General features: G+C 46.1%; 1 non-coding gene and 1 pseudogene across 1 annotated transcript; one reads left to right on the top strand and one right to left on the bottom strand.

The window, feature by feature from the left end:
• Positions 1 to 6,737: 6,737 nt before the first annotated feature.
• On the bottom strand, positions 6,738 to 6,928 carry LOC115873111. Its single transcript, XR_004048235.1, has one exon. It is a non-coding gene; the product is annotated as a U2 spliceosomal RNA (small nuclear RNA).
• A 708-nt stretch (positions 6,929 to 7,636) lies between these two features.
• On the top strand, positions 7,637 to 7,732 carry LOC115873109 (annotated as a pseudogene).
• Positions 7,733 to 11,867: the final 4,135 nt, after the last annotated feature.

Here is an 11,867-nt window from a genome sequence, read left to right as displayed (position 1 = left end):
TGTTTCCGGCAACAGAAAGCTTAGGTTTTTCTCCCATGGAGCTGCTGGTGGTTTGGAACTGCCACCCATGAGGATCATAGCTCAAAAAGTAACCACCACCCCACCAGGGCTCCTTCTAGTTGGTCAGTCAGGCAAAAATAAATCAAACCAAACTCACTGCCATTGAGTCAGCTCTGATGCACAGCAGCCCTAAGCAGAGAAGAATGTGCCTGTGGTTTCTGAGGCCGTCAGTCCTCATAGAGCAGAAAGCCTCACCTTTCTCCTTCAGGGCAGCTCGTGGATTTGAACCGCAACCCCATATATAACCCATTACACCACCAGGGTCTTCAGGAAGGGAATCGAACGAGGGAAAATTAAACTGTGGGAAATAGTTGATTTTTAAATGGTTGGTCAGAGAAGACCGCACTCGTAAGGAACCATTCTAAAGGGTCTGAAGGCAGTGGGGCGTGGGCAGGAACCATAAAGGTAAAGGGGAGACAGGTGTTGTGGGCAGATAGGAAAACGTGTGTTGACGCATGTTTTCTGTGTGCAAGGAGCTGAAGCCGGTGTGGGCAGAGAGGTCAAGTAGATAAATCAGAGAGGCAGGTGGGTCAGAGTGGGGCTCAATAGGTCGCTGCAGATAAGAACGTGACAGAGGGAACTTTGGGCTAGAGAGACTGTGAGGATTTGGCAGCATGTGTGTGTTTTAAAGCCAGGAGACGGCATGTGATCGATCACCGGGGAGTGAGAGCGGATGGAGGCGCGAAACTAGATCGGGGAGATGGGAGAGACACCAACAAGAAAGGACAAAGAAAAGGAGCCCCAGACGAGGGGCAGGGTCCATGGCGCGTGAAGCTGACACAGTTTTGGAGATCTTGCTTCCTGTTGACCCACCAGCCACTCCACGGGAGGAAGGTGCGGCAGTCCGTCCGCTACCAGCTTTGGCAACACTATGGGATCTTTCGACTTGTCGACAGGGTCCCTCTGAGTCGGGATTGACTGGGCAGCAAGGTGGTTAGTTAGTACTCATTTAAGGGAGAGTTAAAAAATTAAGATTTAACACTAAGCATTAAGAGGGAAAAAAATAAAAGCAAATCACTTAAAAAACAACTAATAAATCTCACAAACATCCCTTTTATCGTGGCTTACTCACTACTGCCCAATAGCCCTGCATCCAATTTGCCCTACATCTGTGGCTGCACGTTCTTGGGTTTCCTCTTCCTGTGACCGTGAATTTGAAATGCCAATTTCCCATGTCAGGCTCAGATCATTCCTTTCCTACCACATGGTTGATCTTTTTTTTTTCTTACTGAGAGTTTAGAAAACCGTTCATTGCACCTTGCTGCTCTGTAGCGCGGCCTCATCTCTAACTTCCTCTGTGGTTTCTGACTCGGGAGCTTCTTGCCCAGAAGCAGAGCACCGCTGCGCTCTCACTAAGAGCACCGCCTGGCTCCTGACGAGTCCTGAGGGGCCGGGCAACAACTGACCCCACACGGGCAGCACCACAGGGCCATCAGGCCCCACAGCCTCGCAACGGCTAGGTTCTTCCTGGGGCCATTAAGAGGGCGATGGAGCTGGGGTTAAGGAGCAGAGCAGCACAGAGCAATGGCTCCTTCAGAGCTTCTCCTTGATGCCCAGGCGGAGGTCAGGATGTGCATGTGCACCGGTGGTGCTGGCAGCCCAAGCCCCAGGGCCACCACGGGAGACAATATTCCGCGACTCCAGTGGGATGTCACAGGAGAAGGAAGTGCCGTAGTATTAGTACAGCTCCTGCGCCTACAGAGCCCTAATGCCGAAGCTCACTCATTGTCATGTACACAGACGGGCCTGTGTTAGGACAAAACGTGGGGGTTGCATCACACTAACAAAGCTTAGAGACTCAAGTCTACCCACAGGTACCTCAGAAGAAAGGTCTGGGATTTTACTTCAGAAGAAAACAGCCATTGAAACCCGATGGAGCACGCTCTACTCTGACACGCCCTGGGCCTTTCATTGTGAGTCAGAAGCAACTCATTGTCAACTGATAGAAAGGCAGGAAGAGGAGCTGTCTGGGAAGCCGGTGAAGAAAGTGCTCTAAGGAGGAAGTAATCAACAGTGTGTGATGACCCAGTGCTAGTGACTAAGAATTAACTATTGTGTTTAAGGGCATGAAAGTCATCCGTAGTCTAAGACAAAAACATTTTGATGAGATGGGAGTGGGGGTAGCTTCCCTAGAGAACAGAATTATATGGGAGACTATGGCTAGAGCCAACACTTCTGAGTTTTGCCTATCAAAGTTAGTGTCCATGGCTTTGATTTACACAGTAAGCAAATGGGGTAGTTTCTATTTTTGTCACTCCAAAATATCTCACTTTGCTTCTTCTTTTTTAAAAATCATTTATTGGGGCTCATACAGCTTAACACAATCCATGTATACATCCATTGGGTCAAGCACATTTGTACATATGCTGCCATTATCAATTTCAAAACATTTTCTTTCTACTTGAATTGTTGGTATCAGGTCATTTTCCCCCTCCCTCACCCTCCCCTCATGAACCCTTGATAATTTATAAATGTCATCGTTTTCTTTTCATGTCTTACACCGACCACTCTCTCCCTTCACCCACTTTTCTGTTGTCCATCTCCCATGGAGGGGGCTATGTGTAGATCATTGTGATTGGTTCCCCCTTTCTCCCTCAACTTACCCTTTCCCCTCCTGGTATTGCTACTCTCATTATTGGTCCTGGGGGTTTATCTGTCCTGGATTCCCTGTGTTTCCAGCTCTCCTTATCTGTACCCGTGTGCATGTTCTGGTCCAGCTGGATTTGTAAGGGCACTTGGCTTTTTATGTCACGGTAGATTCTAAGTACTTCTCATTCCTCACAGACTCGATGCTCGCTCGACACAGAATCAAAAGGGAACCTGGGAGAATCCCGAGGTTTAAAATTTGCCTGTTGTACATTCCATGGGTATCCAAGAGGAACTGATCTACAGCCCATCTCCCAGAGATGTGGAGAAGCCTTATGGACAGAGGAGAGTGGGGACATTGTGTTCCTATGTGCTGACTGGTTTCACTTGCTATTCTACCTCTGGGTCCTGTTGAGCAGTTCTAGATCTTATTCAGAAATCCCAATTTTCACCTGCCCTGCAGCTTGACTCACAAAGTGTATATCACACTGTATACCGTGCCTTGTCCATGATCACTCAATGACAAAGCAATTTAAAATTAGGGGGGACATTTTTAAATTATACTTAGATATGATATTAAAAAGTATGATAGCCTTATATTCCTTTGGGTAAAAAAAAGCAAAAAAAACCAAAAAACCAGTTGCTGTCAGGACCACCCCAGCTCATAGTGACCCCATATCGCCATGTATGTCATGTGTCAGAGTTGAACTGAGCTCCATAGGGTTTTTAAGGGCAACTTGTTCAAAAGTGGGGCTTCCGAGGTCCTGTGGGGGCACGTGGACCCTCATTCATTTGGACATTCCCAGTAAGACCAGACCCATTGCCACCAACTTGGTTCTGACTCTTAATGCCAGGTTCTAAGGCTTTCCAAAGTGCCCTGCAGTGGTTTTCAAATGATTGAAAGTTTGCCATTATTCCTTACAGAAGAATCCTCTTGTCTTCTGCCTCTGATGTGACCACATTGTTGCTACGTGCTGTCAAATTAATTCCACCTCATGGTGACCTCAGATCACGGACGAGAACTGCCCGCAGGGTTTCATGAGGGGCTGCAATCCTTGTCTTATGGGAAATGCTCCCCAAGTCTTATAGCAGTGGTTTCTAACTGTGCAGCCTGCAGCTCCCAGCTTTCCACGCACACGCCTGTTGTGGCCGACTGCTCTGTTAGTCCCTCGCGTGTCTATAACCATAGCGATCAGCCTGCTAATGCCGTGACCAGTCGTTGATTTGTGCCTTAACATGTTCACTGATCTCGTGCGTCTGGTGCAAAGCTGGCCGCGTTTTGCCACGAGGCTTCTCCGTGTCAGTTCAGGGTTGAGGAAGTGTTTGATAGTGTGTGTCGCTGCAGAGACACGTACGTTTCCTGTTACACCGAAGCTTTCGGTTTGCCCGCCCCAAGCGTTGCAAGAACATTCAACCCTGTGCCAGGCTGTTCGGTGAACCACTTCCTCTTGACAAATGCGTTCATTGCATTTTGGAACAAGACGACTCTGAAGGTACCAGGCACACACAGTCAAATGATGTACCTTATTTTCTGGCCATGCGCACAAGCACCTGTGTGGTTTCCACCAGCGCCAGCCTTGGTCATTGTGTTTTGTAGGACGTATTACATCCTGAGTGGGAGCCCTATCATAAATTCATTTTTAAAAGTTGACTCCTGAGCCTCAATAAAATGATTTTTTTAAAGTTGGCTCCCCTATTTTGTATCCATCATTTCAATGTGTCAGTTGATTTTTTCCCTTGAAAAAAAATAAAGACAGCCAGTTTTTTGTTAACTTAAAAAAGGATTGAAAAATATTTTGAAGGAAAAAATAAAAATATCAAAGCAAGTTGATACGGATCCAGAACCTCTGTGTTCTGAACCTTTTTGAGTCAGCATTTCTACTAGTTATATGTTAGTTGTAACAACTAGCCGTAGATGCAGAGCCTTTAGTCACCCGTGCTGTTGCTGTTGTTAGTTACCGTCAAGGTATTTACCCACCAGGGAAACCAGCATATGACTATCAGGAAAGTGATGCTGCAGTGATTGACCAGCTTCTGTCAGCTTCTCATTCTGTGCTGGTTTTCACGTTGCTGTGAGGCTGGGAGCTGTAGCACCTGTATTGCAGATACCAATGGGGTCATCCATTGTGGACAGGGTTTAGCAGAGCTTGCAGACCAAGACAGACTAGACAGAAGGGACTGGTGACCTTTCTTCTGAAATACTGCCAATGAAAACTTTAGGAATCACCAAAGAATGCTTTCTGAATACTTCTGGAAGAAGAGTGGCCTGTGTTGGAAGGCCTCGACATACACGGTGCAGCTGAGAGTGGGCTTGACCACACCGGTGACTGTGAGACTTGATGCTTCAGGTCCAGTTCGGCACCTCCTATTAATCTGACAAGTCACTCAAGCTCGCTGGTCTTTCAAAACCCCGTTATCAAACCCAGAGGTGAACAAGATGTGACCCACTAACAGTTTGCCATCTGGTAAGAGGCTCCTGCAAGGTACCAAAAAGAGTGTGATTCAGTGTAGTAGATGCTGTTACTGAGTGTTTATGCAAAGTACCATGTGATGTTTTGTTTCAATATCACAACAATCCTATGACTTGGGATTTTATTATTACTATTATTTATTGTGATTTGAGTGAAAGTTTAAAGAGCAAATTAGCTTTACATCCCACTGTTCAAGCACCGTTTGTTTCCTGCCACTGACTGCAGTCCCTACATTGTAACAGCTCGCTTCTCACATTCTCTGTGTTTATCATTTCCATGCAGCCTCCTTTCTTTCCCTTCCGCCTTCTGAGGTTTTGTCCCTGAGCAAGATAGTGCCCTTTTGTCTCCTATTGTCCTTTATTCTAAGGCGTGCTTTCCTACCTGGTGTTATTGTTCACCTCCTAGGCTTATCATTTGGCTAAAAGTGGAGCCAATGCATGAGTTCAGTTCCAGGCTTGAAGGGTGACAAAGAGAGAGTGTTGGGTTTTCCGCCAGAGAGGAAACAGGGGATGATGAGGATGCAAAGTGACTCCCTGGTGTCCTAACAGAAATCTCACAAGGGGTGCGTGTAAAACCCGGAAATGGACTTTCTCACCGATCAGGAAGCTAGCCGCCTGCATTTGAGACGTAGCTCCAGTGTTACTTAGGCCTTTTCAGCAGCTGGTAGCTTCTAGCAGTCTTTGGCATTGCTGGGCTTGTCCATGCATCTGTCTGCCATCCATCGCCATTTCCCCAGAGTTTCTGGGTCTAGACTGCTCTTTATATAACGCAAAGTAAGTAGATTGGAAATCCACTGTATACAGAATGATCTCAAGTAACTGATTACAGTAGAGTCGACTGCACGGCGGAGGTGATTGTGTTACATTGGGTTAGATTACATCCACGGAGGGAGAGGTACGACAACCATTTTTGAGGAGACAATTCAATCCATAGCAGAGGCCTTCCTAGTTCAAATGCAGTTCGCTGTTCTTTGAGCTGGAGTGGGCTTTGTCACCATTTCTGAAGAAAACAGCAGTGTAGAACCCTGGTGGCATTCTGTTTACACCTTGGACTAATAACCGCAAGGTCAGCGGTTCAAGCCCACCACTGCTTCACAGGAGAAAGACGGGACTTTCTACTCTACGTAAAGGGTTATAGCCTTGGAAACTCACAGGGGCATTTCTACCCTATCCTATCACTATAAATCGGTCTCCACTTGAGGGAAGTGAGTTTGGGTTTGGAAGTTTAAAATGGTGGTTTGTTATTAAAACATCAATGGTAAGTCCACGTTAGCTCTTCTCAGTCACAAAACCCTGCACCAAATTTGCCTCGATGATCATTCCTTAGGGAAAAGGATCCGTGACCAGGCTATTCTGATAGACATGAGAAAGTCCATCTTCACTAAAGAGGCCCAAGATCACGACCAGAATCAGTAGTGCCAAAGGCAATAAATAAGCCCTCCATCCAAACTCAGTTAATTATGAGAAGATAAATGTGCTATAGGTATAAATTGCATGCCTCATAAGCATGTGTATTTAGAGTAGATTTACATTTAAATATATATATACACACATATATGTGTATACATTCAAACTCATCATTTATTTTTGTTTGTTTTTTTGTTTTGTTTTTGAGCCCCTAAGGGGCTGCACCATTCCTGGAAGTCCTGCAATACCAGGCTGACGCGTGGGGTGGATGGAGCAAGCTCCTGATCCAACTCCTACTTGCAAAAATACATTTAATACGTTGTCCTCAAATAGAGAACGTACCAGATATTAAACTGATAAGAACAGATACCTCACTTGATCTTAGCCAAAAGGCCGAGAAGCGATATAAGAAAAATTATTTGAAGATAAAAATAGTACTTAGAGCCTTAGAGAAATAGCACTTAGGGAAATTCTTACTGTCACTCAGGGAATTTAAGGCAGGATCAGCTTGTTTATACAGCTTCTAGCCGCTCATCCCTCACCTGGGAGCCCTCCCCTCCAAACCTATCTGATAAAGTCCTATCCCTTTCCATCTACACGGTGTTGTTCACGATATGAACTTGGGAATGAGGTACTCGTAATAGAGTTTAACTCCACACCCAGGCCTGGTGTGAACACGGCTTGTTTTGCAACAAGTTGGCCTCACTTTGACTCCTCCACCCTCATTCAGTTCGGTTGCTAACCCAACAACACCCTGAGCTTTCTGGACAGGGTGTTTCCTTCGTTCTGTTTTTTTCATTTTGGTTTGTGGAAAGTGCCACTCTCACACAGGCAGCGCTCTGTTTTCTCACATATCTTGTGTGTATGCTCTTCCCAAATGCACCGACAGTAACCGTGCTTGGATGGTAACTGAAAGGTGGGAGGTTTGATCCCATCCAGAGGTATCCTCACAAGATCTTATTCTGAGCAATCAGTCCTTGAAAACCCTTTGGAGCACAGTTCTAATCTGATCCACTAGTGGCCATTAGTCGTCAATGGCTCCTTAGCAACTCATTTCTTGGTTCTGTATACGTCTGTGTGATGGTTGAGCCATTCGTTCCAAGAGAAGGGTTGCGTACAGGAAGCGTAAAGGTGTGTACGATTAAGAGGGGCTATGTCTAAGCTCAGGGGTCTGACCTGAACCACCTGACTGACTGCTAACCCCACAGTCCTATTGCACCTGCGTGACACCTGGGTCACCTGGGGAACCTGAAGGGTGTGGGGGAGGGTGGTTCCCCGCTAAGTCATTTTGCAAAGTGACAACATCCTGGCAGCTGGCTGACAGGTGATGGGCACCATTGTCTTTGGGGGGCAGGGCACCTGAAAGGTGTTGCTGCCCACTGTAGGGGGGTAAGCCCATGTCTAAGGGTGACTTAGGAGGGGTTGGCTGGCCCACAGCTGACTGGTTGCCTTGTCCCTGTTCAGAAAAAATTTTTAAAAATTTAATTTAAAAAGAAAAATGGGTGCTAATAATAGCCCCTCCCTCAAGTGGGCTAATGTTGTGCATGGCCGTTCATTCAGCATGGGGGGTGGGTGGGGGGGGAGCTTCATAATGTTTGTGGGAAAGTTCCACTATCTCTTCATTCCATTTCCCCAGGGGCTTTTTTGAAACCTCCTTGTATTTTCTTACAAGTGGAGACTTAAGCCCCATTGTGAGGTTGGCTCCTTGTAACAATCCACTTTCAGCATGCTGAGGGGGAGGAGGGGGACAAGGGAGAGATGTTCGCTCATGAGCATCGGAGGGCTTCAGTAGAGGATGGGCTGCTAGTCTTGGGTATTTCACTTCAGGTGGGTGACTCCCTCGGGCATGTCGTCTTGTACAGACTGAGAAACTGGGTTCTTCTGACTCCCTGATGTCACATTGCCTTCGAAGGCTTTACGCGTCACCGTTGCCACAGGCCACTCTGTGGGAAAAAGACCACACTTTCTACTGAAAAGAGTTCCAGTCTAGGGAAGTCAGAGGCCATTCAACCCCGTGTCCTAGCTTCTCGATGACTCCAGAAAGCAGCACTGGCAGAATTCATATTCCCAGCACCGTGTGGCCCCTTCACACTGGCGGGCAGTTTTGAGGTCAGCAAACACCTGTTCTATCCAAATGGATTACTTTGAAGAAAAAAAGGTGGAACGGTTCAAACCAACACTCTTCACTTTCCCTGTTAAGAACTATTCATTGTTGGGTTGACTCTGCCTTCATGGAGATCCCAGGTATTTCAGAGTCGGCCTGTGCTCAGGGACTTGACAATGGCTGTGATCTTTCAAAAGGAGCTCTCCAGGCCTGGCTTCCATCTCAACGATGCCTTTATTCTGCCCTGCTTTGCCTTACATCATAAAAAGCATATGAAAAAAATAAGAATAAAAAATAAAAAGCATATGAATGGTGCCTGTGAGTCTTATTGTTTATTTGTCTCATTTTCCCTTCATAAGGCAATGAATGGAACCCTGGTGGCATAGTGGTATGTGTTGGGCTGCTAACCTCAAGGTCAGCAGTTCAAAACCATCAGTGGCTCTGGAGGAGAAAGACGAGGCTTCCTCCTCTCGTAAAGAGTTAAAGTCCCAGAAACCCACAGAGGCCATTCTACCCTGCCCTACAGGGTTGCTATGAGTTGGAATTGACTCGATGGCAGTTGAGTCTGGGTTTTGATGGTTATGAATGCATCTTCAGATATAAGATTCTGAGTATCGGAGATAATTGTTTGAAGGGACAGTCTAAGACCACGGGGACTTTTTGGACCATCCCTCCATTTTGTAAGTATTGGAAGGGAGGGCCTGCTTCAGCTACTTTGTATAAGGCCACATGGAACAGAATCTCAGCACTGGCTTCCCTCACAACCTGAAACTAGGTCTGCCCATAGCCCTCTGTTCGTCTTCGGACGTCAGGCAAGGCGTTCAGTCCAACAGGTTGCATAAAGCCAGAGCTTCAAACCAGTTCGTTCCCCAAAGTGGTTCTTTCAGATCTTATCCAGACTTAGGAATCACCTGGGGCTCTTGTTCAAAAGGACGTTCTGATTCAGTACATCTTGGGTGGAAATGCAAAGTCACAGCAGGGAGCATAATCAGAATGAGCTGGTTCTAAGTCCTTCGTCAAGCAGGCGAATTCTCCATCTGTCTTCACTGACACTGTTTGGTTCCTCTCTGACCCCTAGACCTGTCCACACAGCGCCTCTCCTAGCTGTCACGTCGGAAGCGGGTGCTTAGCCGCCTCCCGTATGTGCTCCAGCCCTGAGTATCTGAGGAATAGCTGCTTGGCATTCAAACACTTGCCTCCCGGACCCGTGCTGCATGTACGAGGGACTGCAATAAGTTAGTGGGAAAACTGAATTTAAAGATAACGGAATGTTTACATTTTGGAGCCCCTTTGTGCCTCTTCTTTTTCAGCTGTGTCTGCTGCTTGGGAATGTCCGTGTCTGTGCTGTCATAGACCTCTCGTGTTCTAACTGAAGTCTTCCACCTCCCTCCTGGCTCGGCCAGTGTTACAGCCACTAGTGGCATCCAGGTAGAGTAGTCTGGAAAATCAGCATGTCTTCCCCTAACAATTCAAAGGCCTTCCTCCAGTATTCTGATGCAGCTTCCGGCAGCTTCCGGCAGCTCCGCGTGTGTCAGAGAATAACCGTGCTGCACAGTGTGCAGCAGTTGATATTTCAAAAGGAGGTCTCCAGGCCTCTCTTCTGAGACCCCTCTGTCTGATGGCCCCAAGTTCCCAGCCTTTCAGTTAGCAGATGAGTGCACTGACTATTAGCACCACCGAGGGACTCCTTCTGTGATACACAACTCACAAATTGCAAGCTTAGCGTCACTATGGAACGTACTCAGTAACTCTAGCTGAGATTAGCCCTTTTTATTCAAAAGAAAGAATTATGATGGGAAACGGGGCATCCAGGAAAATGTTCTCCATCCTGCTCAGTGAGGATGGTAAAGTGTGTAAGGGAATAGAATGATGTTTGATTCTTAAAATTGGGAGAGGGGGGAATATATTATGGATGAGCTTATGAAAAAAATTTCATTATGGCAGATTCCTGAGTGATAAGCACAAGATAGTGGTTGAAGATAACGTACAGATTAAGTGCTAGCTCTGCAGGGTGGATATGTGGAAGATATTATGCACCAATCCACTTAAAATGGTTTTGACAGCCAACACCCATTCTGCATGGTCAGTATGCATGTCGTATTGGGTGCTTAGCTGTGGGGTACCAGCCTCCACAATAGAACGGGTCCAAGGGGCGGTTGTGTAATTAAGGAGTATAATTAAAGAGACATCAGACAATGTAAGGCATGCAATAGCTCAGCAGCCAGGTCCCCGCAGAGAGTGGGAGGAGGAGAGAGTATATTTCTAACCAAGGGTTATATATCCTCAGGGGGCATGCAAGCCCCCCTGATTATAGGTAACCACATATGTAACAGTAAGGGGGTGTACAATTGGCATACATCAATCGGAGTGGGACAAGCTAGGGGTGTACTCGCAATCGGAAGCGGCGGCAATAAGGGTACACATGTGACAAGATGGGTGGACCCTAGATTCAGGATGGCAGCCTAACCTTGGCCCTCCTTGAGTTGGCTCGACCTTCAGCTCCCTATCTACCATCCTTATCAGAAGGGAGCAGGCCCATTGAGGGTGGGACAGACTACAGAGTGATTGTGCTCTACGGCTGATAATCTTCAGGGAGGTAACTTCTAAGCCGTGTGCGTTGGCCTCCAAGTGGACAGATATTTGCCGTGTGGAGCAGGCAGCATCTTAGGTTTGGCTTTTATTTGGGGGACAACCTGAGGAAAAACCCTTCTGCATCCCACACTCAGCTGTTTTTATTTACTTTTTTTGTGGGGGGGTGGGTTGATTTTATGTATTTCAAATATCAAAAAATTTAAAAATAGAATGGTAACACAACTTTTCAAATATATGAGATGGGTAGAATGAGTAATAAACTATGTATTATCACCAAAGTTCACCACTTACTAATATTTTCCCAATCTTCTCAGCACCTCTATCTCTCTATCTATCTATCTATCTATCTCTTTATCAAATATCTATCCCAGCACCTCTTTCATTTTTCTCGGAGTTTTGGGTTTTTTAAAGACCATTTCCTTTTTTAAATTTTTCCTCATAATATTTTATAATATAAATTTATAATGGTGTTATAAAATATTTATCTTTATAAGATTAGGTTTGCTAAGCATAATATTTTCCAGTTTTCCATGTCTTTCAGTGTATAAGAGAGCTTTCATTGTTTTTTATTGATCTGCAATATTCCATTGTATGATATCTACCTTCCCGACATGATCGCTGAAGACAGATGTGTGCATAAGAAAATGT

Source organism: Echinops telfairi, unplaced genomic scaffold (assembly GCF_000313985.2).
Source record: "Echinops telfairi isolate 266 unplaced genomic scaffold, ASM31398v2 ScPeMD7_7461;HRSCAF=8499, whole genome shotgun sequence".
In the NCBI taxonomy this organism is placed as follows: Eukaryota; Metazoa; Chordata; class Mammalia; order Afrosoricida; family Tenrecidae; genus Echinops; species Echinops telfairi.
Note: the sequence above shows the minus strand (reverse complement) of the source record. Positions and strands in the feature narration are given on the sequence as shown.